Source organism: Sorex fumeus, unplaced genomic scaffold, assembly GCF_029834395.1.
Source record: "Sorex fumeus unplaced genomic scaffold, SorFum_2.1 ptg000078l, whole genome shotgun sequence".
NCBI lineage: Eukaryota > Metazoa > Chordata > Mammalia > Eulipotyphla > Soricidae > Sorex > Sorex fumeus.
Genome location: NW_026606135.1, coordinates 7,477,685 through 7,492,699, shown reverse-complemented (window position 1 = coordinate 7,492,699; position 15,015 = coordinate 7,477,685).

The following is a 15,015-nucleotide window of genomic DNA, read 5'->3' as shown; positions in this document are numbered from 1 at the left end:
AAACTTTACTGATATTTGGCAGTACTTACAAAAACAACCTAACTAATATTAAATCCTTATATTTCAAAAGTCTTATTCCCTCAGGCTCCTTAGTGTTTAAGCATTTCCAATTATAAGTTCACCAAATGTGGTATAAATCAGTCAGCTGTTAATTTAAGTGTTTCCTTTTCTCGTAGGCACACAGACATATCCCCCAGAATATGGCAATTTGGCTATTAGATGTGATTATGTGAGTCAATTCCAGTCAATGGAATGGGACAGACAGGAGTTTATGCTTCCTGCAAGATCAAAATAAAGTAAAATATTTCCACACACAATTTCTCACTTTATCTGTATCTATTGTTCAGAGCAAATTATCATAAAATCTTAGTAACTTAAACTATTATTCTTACACTGCTTCTCAATATCAGGATTCTGGCTCAGGATCGCTCATGAGTTTTCAGTGAGTCCACTGAAAGAGACTGCCATTTGTGGGCTTGATTGAATCTGTAAGTCTTTCCCAGGAATTCCCTGATAGATTATTGGCAAGAAACCTGCCAATAATCTATCAGGCAGCTAGCAAGACTTTGCCTCTACAATTGGACAAGCCTCTCCACATGTTCTTATGGAAAAGGAAGCTGTTTCCCCCCACCCCGCCCCAGAAAAGTAGGAGGAGGGGCTGGAGCAATAGCACAGCGGGTAGGGTGTTTACCTTGCACACGGCCAACCCGGTTTCGATTCCCAGCATCCCATATAGTCCCATGAGCACCACCAGGGTTAATTCCTGAGTGCATAACCAGGAAGAACCCCTGTGCATCGCCAGGTGTGACCCAAAAAGCAATAAATAAATAAATAAATCCTTAAAAAAAGGTAGGAGGATGTTTGGGAGGACTCGGGGTGGGAGCAATAAGCTGCAGTGACTTTGAAATTTCATATATTTATACACAATCAGTTTACCTTTTTCTATTCTTTAAAAAATAGGTACGAAGTACATCCAGTGTAAAGAAGAAAGGAAATAGTGTCATTTCTTCAAACACACATGAGGTGAAGGTACACAGAAAGACCATAGGAAAAAGGGGGATATTTTAATAGCATTTTTTCACGCTCTCCAAATTAACAGAGAGAACTCCAAACAGTTAAAATGGAGTATATATAGGCTGGGGAAGAGGGTGGCAGAAGGGATATTGGTGGCAGGAGATATATTGGTGGTGGGAAAGGTACACTGGTGAAGGGATGGGTGTTGGAACATTGTAAACCTTTGTAATTGTATCTCAAGGTGATTCAATTTAAAAAAGGGGACGGGGAGAATAGTGTGGAGCTACAGAGGAAGAAGATGTTTCCCTAGAACATTGCTTCCATTCAATTTCACTTAGACATTAATATGAGCATGAAATAAATTTTTATGACCTTGCCACTGAGTTTTAGGCATTATTAGTCCACCCCCAATTCTGACTAGTTCACTGCATTACCAAGAATGGAGCACCTATTTTCCAAAACATTTTGGCAAAAAAACATTTTATAGCATACAAATAGAAACTAATTACACTATCTATAAAAACAACATGCAGAAAAATATTTTTAAAACTCAGACACAGGTTATATTTGTAACCCTTCCTGCTGCTATGAATCACCACTTATTCTTTTCCACAAAATAGCATGAAAAATAGAGCTGAAAATCACATTTTTTCACTCACTGTACTAAAGAGTTCCCAATCTTAAGGTCATGCCAGTTTAAAACTTTTCTTCTGTGCTCATTTTCTGCATTCTCAGCCTCTGCCTTATTGGTAATTTCCCCAAAGGTCTTAGTTAAACTGATTTCAAAGCTTCCTAAGTGCCTTCCATGAGCCTTGGTAGAAAGTGACTTTAGTTCCTAGAGAGATTTTACCAATAAAAATTATTTTATTCTGTTTAGTTGCTCTGTTCAGAGCTGCTCTTTTCAGGTTTTTAACCTTTTGAAATAAGCTATTGTAGACATCTCAGTTGCTTCAAACTGAGATTTACAATTTTTGTCACAGTTTTCTTTATTTGCTGTTTTTGCAGCTTTGAGTTTTTTAAAAGAAAACAATACATTTTTATCAAAGTATTTTTAAATGTGTTAAGAGAAGATGACATTATCCAACATAAAGCTAAAAATGTTTTTTTTTTGTAGCAAGGCACAAAACCTTAATCCTATTAATGACAGATCTTGTTAATCAAATTAATCCTGCTATTATAGGTACAGACAACCCCATTTATTCCAATACCCTTGTCATATAGATCAAGCCAATTATTATTAAAAGTTAAAAATTGTTGTTATTGTAAGTTGGGGATATAATAACTTGGGGATAGTTTTACATATAGAAATAATTAAGAAAAGTGTTCTTAGGTGTAGGTTTATAATGGGGTATTAGTTTAGAACTAGTGGTGCATAGATGCTGGGAAAATGTTAAGGAAATTATAGAAAAAGCAAGAAGAATAGTTAGGAAACCCATTAGAGGCCTCAGAAATGGTAGTCTGTATGTATTGTGGAGACATGAAATATTTGATTAAACTATCATTCACAGTAACTTGAAAAATAGAAAAAGTAAATGGTAAACTTAGAGTTTGTTCAAGGAACTCTCTAGACAGACTGTTAAAAGAATCAGGCCAGAAAGATGGTACAGAAGATAAGGCACTTGATTTATAATGCTCAAACCTGGTTCAGTCTCTAGGATGGTATATGGTCCACTGAGCATTACTGGAAATGATCACTGAGTTCAGGGCCAGACATGAATCCTGAGTATAGCCGGATATGACCTCAAAACCAAAAAAATAAAAATCTGTCATTTTAGCCCTTTATAATCAGATATGGTGAGAGAGATAAGTGCTGGAACTGGAAAGTTTGTCAATAAATTTGAGAGGAAATAATCCAAAAATGCAGGGACCTTCTAATCTGAAAAAGAAAATGGTTCCTCGTCTCCAATTTTTACAATCAGTATATATAAAATTCTCAATGATATATAATATAAATCCTGGGATAAATATATAGGGCACTGCATTATGATATGCCCTCAGAATAAAGAGCAAATCAAGAATCTGGTTGTACACCCTCTCTTAAAACCTCTGGAAGAAATAGAGCATCTTCTCAGCTGTATACACATAAAATCCTTTCAGAAAACTTAGGAAATGATCCCACTGAAAGCAGTTAAGCTCAAAATAGAAGTAATTAAATTTAGAGAAGAAAGCATACCTAGAAAAAAAGGTGGTGTGGCCTTTAGCACATAGGTTAAACACAAATTAAATATAGAAAATCCACACTTAAAGAGAGAGCTATGTTTTTAGAGCACTGTTAACTTGGGGTAAATAAAGACTGACCTTCCTAATGTTACGGAAATTTACACCATTTGTGAGTTCTCCTTTTACTCTATGCAAGAGGGATCCTATGGACCTGGTAGTATTTTTCCAGTAAATGTCAAGGTTTTAATTAGTCAGATAATGTTTTTTTTTCTGCCATTTTCTCCCTTTGTGATATTGGTGGATATCTTGTTCAGAAATTTATGTCAGGCTAGTAAGTTGGAATCTCAGGGAAATGTTGATGTTTCATTCTCAAGTCTAAAGGCAGTCAGAGGGAGACATCCTCCTCTTTAGAGGAGGTTAGTCTTTGCTCAAGTCATCAACTGATACAATGACATCCCCTCCACATTATAAAAGTCAATCTCCTTCCCACAAAGTCCACTGGTTTAACTGTTTATCACATATAAAAATGCCTTTCAATGATATCTAAATTAGTCATTGACCTAACATCTGGGAAGCATCTTCCAGCCAAGTGGATACATAAAATTAATCACTATTCAGAATTGCTACATTGGCCCAGCTGCTGTGAGTGTTGGCCACTAGTAGTACACGGACGTGTACAGTCCTACAATCAATGGGGCAAGCAAACTGTGGTGAGACTAACTTTGTGCTAAAATTTATCCTTCAGAAATCCTTAAATGACTACACTAGAACCACATTTTGAGAGCATTTGTCAAGATATTGCTAGACAAAAATATCTCTCTGTCTATTGACCTCTGCTTCTGGAAAAACTGAGAAGGAAGAATATGACTGGGACAATGTTGCAGGGACATAATCTCAACTTTATCCTTTAGGAAATATACTTAAGATCAATTTTCATAGTAGCCAGAACTAATACTTTGTCAGAGAAAAAGAGGGATTCAAAAGTCTAGACAGTCCTGCCACTTCCCACTAAGACAAGTGCAAGTAGGGTTAATCGGGTTAAAAATCACACTAAAAGGCAAGGATCAGGACAAACAAAATAAATTACATGTGTTTCACAGCTGAATAAGGAAAACCTGACATCTTCTATTATATGTGGCTTCATAAATGTGTTCTCAGATTTTTATCCCTAAAGATTTTGTGTCAAAATGTCTAGACCACAGCTGAGGAACTCAATTATTTACATGGATTCAAGGCAATTTTGCATAGGTATCACCACATTGGGAATTTTTTACTTAAAATTTGAATGAATGAAAGGCTGGAGCAATAGCACAGTAGGCAGGGCATTTGCCTTGCATGCGGCCAACTCCGGCTCAATTCCCAGCATCCCCTGAGCACCACCAGGTGTAATTTCTGTGTGGAGAGCCAGGAGTAACACCTTGCATCATCAAGTGTGACCCAAAAAGCAAAAAAAATAAAAAAATTGCAATGAATGGTTTGGGGTGTTCAATTATCAGTCCCAAATCCAGGTGACTAAGGTACAGCGAAGTTGACTATATAGAAGAATTTAAGGGGAAATTTTCGTCTATTTTTATAGTTTTTTATTTATCACACCAGATATTTGCATTTTGTGATAGCTTATATAACAAAATACTTTCAAGTCAGTAACAGTCACTGAACAAAACTAGATGTTAAATTAATTTTATAATATATAAAAAAAACCAAGGGCTGGAGCGATAGCACAGCAGGTAGGGCGTTTGCCTTGCACACAGCCAACATGACCAACCCAAGTTCGATTCCTCCGCCCCACTCAGAGAGCCTGGCAAGCTACTGAGAGTATCTTGCCCACATGGCAAAGTCTGGCAAGCTCCCCATTATGTATTTGATATGCCAAACACAGTAACAATTGTCACAACGGAGATGTTACTGGGCCCGCTTGAGCAAATTGATGAACAATGGGAGGACAGTGACAGTGACAGTGATGAAAAACCAAGCAAAGGTAATATTAAGGAACTTCAAGCTTGACATTTGGAAAAAATAGTTGTTATTCTTTATGAAAATCTTCTTTTTAAGAGGTCTGCTCTTAAAAAGACAAAAAAAATGTAACTTGTGTCAGAGATATAGTAGAGTGGTGCTTTCTTTGCATGTGACCAACCCCAGTTTGATTCTACCACAACAGTTGACCTTCTGAGCACTGCTGGGAGTGATCTCTGAGCACAGAACCAGGAAGAAGCCCTGAAAACTGCTGAATGTGGCCCCAGTACAAACAAACCACATTGGAATTGTACATAATAAATTTCTTAATGTAAGAAATTACAGCTACATGTATTAAATTTGTACTGGCTTCCCTTTCTAAGGGTAGAGGAACCTCTACATACAAAATAAAAAAAGGACCCAGGAGAAAATTGAAGCCTTAGCAATGTGAAAGACACCATTCATTCTCTCAGTGTTTGTATTTGGTGTGAGCTGAAAATAAAGCTATGAGAAAAGAGATACCTCAGAGAGCAGTGTGGAAACATTTAGCAGTTAGACAATTATGTTTAATGGGAGTATTTCTAAAGTAGGAAAGCAGACTACTGCAAGAGTACCTAGGAATATTACCCTGCTGAGAATACTTAGCAGAGGACGAGACATACAATCTGAGGCCTAAAATAAGCAACAAAGAACCTGAGGAAAGATATGAACAATAATATGACCAAGAAGATGATGAAAGGACACTGGTGCAATAAAAGCTTTACAGTAATCTGCAACTATTTCTTTTTATGTTGTCCCCATTCTCTTACTTTTCTTACTGTGATTGTTGTCATCATTGGGACTTGCCAACTTGGTTGCAGTGTTAACATAGAAGAATTGGTGCCTGCTGGAAAGAAACAATTACATTTTAGTTGTTGTTGTTTTATTTTGTTTTGTTTTGTTTTTGAGAACACTATAGGCTTTGTGGCTTAGCATTCAATCTGTTGTTGTGGTGCTGATGGGTACCTACAAGGGCCACACTTAGTATTGCTCAGGGGTCATGCATGCATTGATTGGGTTAAAATTAAGACACACTTCATACCAGCTCTTTGAGCTTGTCCCTTGCTACATATGTCTGCAATTACAGAAGGCTGGTACTTGAGAGTTCTAAAAAGTCTGTATATTAATTTAGACTAGGACAATATCAGCCTTCAATGACAATTTCCTTGGGATGACAACGGATTTGTTCTCATAAGCCTAACAGATTCAGCTAGTGGGGATACGGGGACCATCATAATTAACCCTGTCTGCTTCTTCAATTGCGTGTGGATAGTGTTAATTCTGCCATAGAGGCATATCTTTATGGAGCATAAAGGTTGTGGAGGCAAGTTGGAAGTCTTGCAAACTTTAGTGGAATTTCTGTTTAGCGATTTAGTTATAACTATAGATAAGAGTTAATCATTCTGGTGTGGTGCTGACATGTTTTATACGTAAAACCCTGTTGGATAGCATTAGGTTGTCCTTGTTCCTCCCATAGGGAGCTTAGGTTTATTGAGTTACTCCCACAACAGTGCTCCTGAGGCACACTTAATTCTATCAAGTACTTTTAATCCGTTATTGCTTTTCCCTTTCCTTTATGTCACTTGCATGGTTTAGCAATTTCCTCTTTGTATAGATATAGGAAGACAGTTCATGCTATACTTTGTAACACGGGAGTTAATTGACTCCAAATAATATTTACTCCTGGGCATCCATCATATTTACTTGACTTAAGCCTCAGTTGCTCTTAATTCATAATACCATCAAAAGGGAAGCCCCAATGAAGGGACTGGATGAACCCAAGGCAAGCTGTATAAGTTAAGAGCATGGTGACGAAACAAACTCTGTCCTGACCCCCAAAAAAGTAACTGAATAAAAACCCTGCTGGGGTTAGGAAAGACTAACTTGGCCTGAGGACTGTAGTCTGTAATATATAGCAAGATGTCCCCAGGAAGAGCCAACCTTTAAGCTTAATATTTCTCTTACTGTGTTCATACAAAATAACTAGAAATATTATTATAAGTAAATTTACTATGACTACTTAAATGGATTACTAGCTGAGGAAAGGAGAAAGCAATGCACCCTAGATGGAATCCTGCCCTTGAGCGAATCTACTAGTAATCTAGAGTGCTGAACCCTCAGATGAGATTTTTTCCTTGAGTTAATCTAGAATTCTCCCTGAAAAGTGGCTTTACCTCTGTTTGTTGTTATGACAATGTTCAACCCCACCTATGTGTACCCCTACCCTTCATGATTTCTATACAACTATGCTGTAAGGGGAAAGGGAGATAACGAGGAAGAGGACTTTGAGGTCTATGAGGAGACTAGGATGATAGAACTATGATGACTGAGACTATGACCAAAACTATGACTATGATTGTGCTATAAGGAAGAGATTGGGGAGGAGAGAAATAAACCAACTACCAAAAAGCAAAGGACCTTGTTTCTCTGTTCCCTGGTCCTTCATCTATCCATCCATCTGTCCGTCCATCCATCCATCCATCCATCCATCCATCCATCCATCCATCCATCGCTATGGGCCAGCCAGGGGAATGGTTCTCAACCACCAAATGCTTGAGTCTCATGCTTTCCAATACTTCCTTGGAAACTCACAGCACCCTGCTATTAATAATATTGCAACCCATAGTTCCACATTGCCTAAAATAAAAAATTTAAAGTTAAATAAAATTTATTAGATAGCCAAGTTTTGTCAGAAAGTTGCTAGTACTGAAAATAAATATTCAAATGAAACATTAAGTAGGAAAAATTAAAGTCCAGATCTTTGTAAAACCAAATATAATAGGAAATTCTGTATATAACATAGACAAACAAAAATTAATAATTCCCCATTCATATTTGTGCCTGAAAAATCCAAGTACCTGGGAATCTTCTTCACAAAAGATGTGAAGGATGTATTCTAAGAAACCTGCAAGTCACTACTTAGAGAAATAATGAAAACCACAAAGCAATGGAAACACACCTCCTGTTCACAGATCAGAAGAATCAGTGTTGTCAAAATAGGCAGTTCCACCCAAAGCAATACATAGACTTAATCCTATAAAAATTCCCATGACATTTTTAAAGACATTGACCAAATAAATGCTGAAGTTTATATAAAGTAATAAAGTCTCCAAAATAGCCAAAGCAATCTTAAGAAAAAGAAAATATGTGCGGTTTCTCTTTCCCCAACATTAAACTACACCAGAAAGCTATAGTACTCATAGCAGTGTGGTACTGGAGTATTAAAGACAGACTCTCAGACCAGTGGAGTAGAAGTGAGACCCCAGAGACAGATCCTCAAGTACACAGCTAATTGTTGAAATGAGCAATGGGTGTGAAAAGAAGGAAAACTTATTTAACAAACAGTGCTGGGAAAACTGGCTGGTCAACTTTAATAAAATGAACTCAAACCCCTTTTCCACATCACACACAAAGTCAATTAAAAATGGATTAAAAACCTCTCTATCATACCTTAGTCCATAAAATATATTGAGGAAAATAAAGGAAGAACACGTCATAAAATTGAATCTAGATATGCTTTCAATGAATCAATCCTACTGCCAAGGGAAAAGAAGAAATGGTAAACAAAAGGGACTATATCAAACTAAGGAGCTTCTGCACTGCAAAATAAACAATAACCAGAATAAACAAGAACCCTCCAATATTGGGATAAAATATTTGCTCATTATTCATCTGACAAATCGTTAATGTCCAGGGTATATAAAGTACTTGTAAAACAAAATGAGAAAAAAAATTAACCCCATTAAATAACAGAGAAAAGAGGTGAACAGAAATGTCCCTAAAGATGATGTGCATATAGTTAATAGTTATATAAAAATTTCTTTGTATCACTTACCATCAGGAAAATGCACATCAAAAGAACAACAAAAAAATAAGCTCAGTGAGACTAACACATATCCAAAAGAATAGAAATTACTAGTGTTGGAGGAGATATAGGGAAAAATGAATCCTCAGCGAGTGCTGGTGTGAATGTCTACGGTTCTATACTTTTGGAAAGCAATATGGACCACTGTCAAAAAACTAAAAATTGAACATTCATGCAATTCAGATATTTCATATCTTTGTATCTACACACAAGAGGCCAAAAACTCTTCAGAAAAAGACATTGTCTTTTGCTATATTCATTACAGCACTTTAACAGTAGCTAAAATCTGGAAACAGCCCAAGTGTTCACGGAAAAGGTCTGGAGAAATAATCTATGGTATATATACACAATGGAATACTACTTTGCTGTGAGATAAAACCATGAAGTTTGGGCGGGACGGGCACAGAGGTCCAGCTCTGGGCAACAAAGCTGAACGGCTCCAATTCCAAACAGGTACAGCCCGCCCCCAAGGGCCTGGGACCCTCTCTGGGCATGCGCAGCTAGATCCAGCTCCTAGAAAGCCGTTTTTCTCCCCTAATCTGTGCGGATGGGCACGGAGGCCCAGCTCTGGGCAACAAAGCTGAACGGCTCCTCATTGCAAGCAGGAGACGTTCCCAACTCCTCGCCCACTGCCAGGGACTCTTTCTGGAGCCACGGCCGCTAACGCGGCCGTGAAATATTTTCCCACTACATATACCATAGGAACCATAAGCTACCTTCTTAGATGGAAACTTCTCTAGTTTAGCTCGGCCACTAGAAACACAGTAGCCAATAACTCATAAGCCTATCTTAACTCACACTGCATATCAAGCAGAATAGTAACAGTGAACGTGAAGGACTAAACCACACCTCTCACAATAGTAAAGCAACGCAAAAGACCACCAAACTTTCATATTGAAGAGTCTAGCCCAGATGACACCAACAGTACTGTAGTGTTAGACAACCTCTCTGACAAGGAATTCAGAAGGGAGCTACTTAAGATGCTTAGGGAATTAAAGGAAACAATGGAAAGCAATGCCAATAGAAGACAAGAGGATTTGAAGGCAGAAATGAGGAAAATGCAATCAGAAATGTCAGACCTGAAAAATCTCGTAGGCGAATTGAAAAGCTCAGTGGAAGGCCTCAGCAGCAGAGTAAGAGCTGCTGAGAACAGAATCAGTGAGCTCGAAGATGAAGTTCAGAGACTCTCCAGAAAAGAGCAGAAAATGGAAAAGAGACTCACAATTCGGGAACAGATTGCAAGAGAAGATTGTGATGAAGCCAAGAGGGGTAACATAAGAATTATTGGAGTCCCAGAGGTACAGGAAGAAAACCTTGATGAAGAAGAAACTGTCAAAGACATCATTGCTACAACGTTTCCAGAGCTGAAGAAAACTTGTGACCACATTCAGGAGGCCCGAAGGGTACCAGCTAGAAGAAATCCGAATAAAAATACCCCAAGACACATTCTGATCAAAATGACCAAAACCTTAGACAGAGACAAAATTCTAAAAGCAGCAAGATCGAAGAAAGAAATCTCTTACAAAGGAGCATCCTTAAAGTTCACAGCTGATTTTTCTGATGAAACCCTCATGGCCCGAAAACAGTGGTGGGACATAGTGAAAAAACTCAATGAAATAAATGCCTCCCCAAAAATACTTTTCCCAGCAAGACTCTCATTCATAATAGAAGGAATAACACAAAGTTTCACAGACAAACAACAGCTCAGGAACTTCATAGACTCAAAACCATGGTTACAAGAACAACTAAATGGGCTACTTTAAGGCAAGAAAGGCCCCTCAAATACACCAAATTTTAACAGAACAATGGGACAAAATCCCATAACAATAATCTCTCTCAATGCCAATGGGCGAAACGCACCAATTAAAAGACATAGAGCGGCAGGATGGATTAGAAAATTGAACCCAACATTCTGCTGCCTGCAAGAAACACATCTCAATAGTCAAAGCAAACACAGACTCAGAGTCAAAGGCTGGAAAACAATCCTACAAGCAAACAGCTCCCATAAAAAAGCTGGGGTAGCCATCCTTATATCAGACCACACCGATTTCAGAGTGAGGAAGGTCATAAGAGACAGTGAAGGCCATTTCTTATTGATCAAAGGATCTGTACAACAGGAAAAACTTACAATAATAAATGTATATGCACCTAATGAGAGACCAGCAAAGTACTTAAAACAACTACTCATAGATTTGGAAAAAGACATCAATAGCAACACAATACTAGTGGGAGACTTCAACACTGCTTTGTCACCTCTTGATAGATCAACCAGACTCAAGCTTAGCAAGGACATACTTCATTTGAGGGAAACAATGGAAGAAAGGGACTTAGTAGATATATACAGGACACTTCATCCACAAAAAGCTGAATACACATTCTTCTCAAGCGTACCTGGAACATTCTCCAAGATAGACCACATGCTGAGCCACAAAACATGGCTCCATAAAATTAAGAAGATAGAGATTATATCAACAATCTTCTCAGACCATAATGCGCTGAAATTAGAAGTAAATCACACACAAAAACAGAAAACTAAATCAAACACCTGGAAATTAAACAGTGCACTATTGAACAACGAGTGGATTAGACAGGAAATCAAAGAGGAAATCAAAAGATTCCTAGAAACGACTGAAAATGAGAACACGAGTTACCAAAACTTATGGGACACAGCAAAAGCTGTGTTAAGAGGAAAGTTTATAGCTCTACAAGCATTCCTCAGGAAGGAGGAGCGAGCACACATAAGTAACCTAACCTCACAGCTTAAGAGCTTGGAGAAGGACCAAAAAAAGGAGCACAACCCGAACAGGAGAAAGGAAATAATAAAACTCAGAGCAGAGATTAACGAGATGGAAACCCGAAAAACAATCCGAAAGATCAATGAAACCAAGAGCTGGTTCTTTGAGAAAATTAACAAGATCGATAAGCCTCTAGCAAAACTCACAAAGAAAGGGAGAGAGAAAACCCTAATAAACCGAATCAGAAATGAAAAGGGGGTCATTACAACAGAAACTACAGAAATTCAAAGGATCCTCAGGGAGTACTTTGAGAAGCTTTATGCCACGGAACATCAAAACCTCGAGGAAATGGATAAATTCCTAGACTCCTACAGACTCCCAAGGCTGAACCAAGAAGACCTGGAATACCTGAACAGACCTATCACCATCAAGGAAATTGAAATGGTAATAAAAAGTCTCCCCAAGCACAAAAGTCCTGATGGATTCACTAGTGAATCCGGATGGATTCACTAGTGAATTCTTCCAAATCTTTAAAGAGGACTTACTCCCAATGCTTTTTAAGCTTTTCCATGAAATTGAAATATCAAAAACAGTTCCGAACAGTTTCTACAAAGCAAATATCACACTGATACCAAAAGCAGACAGAGATACCACAAAGAAAGAGAATTACAGACCAATATCCCTGATGAACACAGATGCAAAGATCCTCAACAAACTACTAGCAAATAGAATCCAACTACTCATCAAAAAGATCATACACCATGACCAAGTAGGATTCATCCCAGGGATGCAAGGATGGTTTAACATTCGAAAATCAATCAACATAATCCATCATATCAACAAAAGAAATGATAAAAAGCATATGATTATATCAATAGATGCAGAGAAAGCATTTGACAAGATCCAGCACCCATTCATGATGAAAACCCTAGCCAAAATGGGTATAGAGGGGACCTTCCTCAACATAATTAAAGCCATCTACCACAAGCCTACAGCAAGCATCATCCTCAATGGGGAAAAACTGAGAGCCTTCCCTCTAAGATCAGGGATGAGACAAGGATGCCCACTATCTCCACTGCTGTTCAATATAGTACTGGAAGTACTTGCAATAGCGATTAGGCAAGAAAAAGATATTAAGGGCATTCAGGTAAGAAAGGAAGAAATCAAGCTCTCACTATTCGCAGATGATATGATACTCTACTTAGAGAACCCAATAACCTCCACCAAAAAACTCCTAGAAACAATAGACTTGTATAGTAAATTTGCAGGTTATAAAATCAATACCCAAAAGTCCATGGCTTTCCTATACGCAAACAATGAGAGAGAAGAAAGCAACATGAAAAAACAATCCCGTTCACAATTGTGCCCCAGAAAATCAAGTACCTAGGAATCAGCTTAACTAAGGAATTAAAGGACCTGTACAAAGAAAACTACAAAACGCTACTTCAGGAAATAAAAGAGGACATGAGGAAATGGAAAGATATCCCCTGCTCATGGGTCGGGAGACTTAACATTGTCAAAATGGCAATACTACCGAAAGCATTGTATAAATTCAATGCAATCCCTATAAGGATACCCATGACATTCTTCAAAGAAATGGAGCAAACATTCCTGAAATTTATATGGAACAATAAGCCCCCACGAATAGCTAAAGCAATTCTTGGGAAAAAGAAAATGGGAGGAATCAACCTCCCTAACTTCAAAATGTACTACAAAGCAGTAATAATTAAAACAGCATGGTACTGGAACAAAGGCAGAACTGCAGACCAATGGAACAGGGTTGAATACACTGACATCTCCCCTCAATCATATGCTCATCTAATCTTTGATAAAGGTGCAAGTAATGTGAAGTCGAGTAAGGAAAGCCTCTTTAATAAATTGTGTTGGCATCACTGGACGGCTACATGCAAAAAAATTGGCTCAGAACTCTGCCTAACACCATGTACAAAAGTAAGATCAAAATGGATTAAAGACCTCAACATCAGACCAGAAACCATAAGGTACATTGAAGATAAAGTTGGCAAAACCCTCCATGACATTGAAGCTAATGGTATCTTCAAAGATGCCACGCCACTGGCCGAGCAAGTGAAAACAGAGATAGATAAATGGGACTATCTTAAACTAAGAAGCTTCTGCACCTCCAAAGAAACAGTGACCAAAATACAAAGACAGTCTACAGAATGGGAAAGGATATTCACCGAATACACATCTGACAAGGGGTTGATATCCAGGATATACAAAATACTGGTTAAACTCCACTAGAAGAAAACATCCAACCTCATCCAAAAATGGGGCAATGAAATGAACAGAAACTTTCTCAAAGAAGAAATCCAAATGGCAAAAAATCACATGAGAAAATGCTCTACATCATTAATCATCAGGGAGATGCAGATCAAAACCACAATGAGATACCATCTCACACCTCAGAGACTGGCCCACATTCAAAAGAGCAAAAGCAACGGATGCTGGCGTGAATGTGGCGAGAAAGGGACACTCCTTCACTGTTGGTGGGAATGTCGACTGGTTCAGCCCTTCTGGAAAACAGTATGGACAATTCTCAAAAAATTAGAAATTGAGCTCCCATTTGACCCAGCAATACCACTCCTGGGAATATATCCCAGAGAGGCAAAAATGTATAGTCGAAGTGACATCTGCACTTGTTTATTCATTGCAGCACTCTTTACAATAGCCAGAAACTGGAAGAAACCTGAATGAATGCCCAAGAACAGATGACTGGTTAAAGAAACTTTGGTACATCTACACAATGGAGTACTATGTAGCTCTTAGAAAAGATGAAGTCATGAAATTTACATACACGTGGTACAATATGGAAAGTATCATGCTAAGCGAAATGAGTCAGAAAGAGAGAGATAGACATAGAAAGATTGCATTCTTCTGGGGGATATAAAGTAACAAAATATGAGATTAATACCCAAGAATAGCTGAGATCAGCACCGGGAGGATTACTCCATAACTTAGAGGCCAGCCAGGTATCCTAGAGGAAAGGGCAGTTCAGATAGAGAAGGGAGCACCAAATAAAGGGTGTTTGGAGGATCCTCCCAGGAGGGGAGATGCATGTTGAAAGTAGACTATGGACTGAATATGTTTGCCACTCAATGCCTCTTTTGCATACCACAACACCCAAAAGGAGAGAGAGAACACAGAGGATTGCCCTGCCACAGAGGCAGGGGGGGGATGGGGGGATGGGGGTGGGGGAATATTATCCATGGTGGTGGAAAATGGGCACTG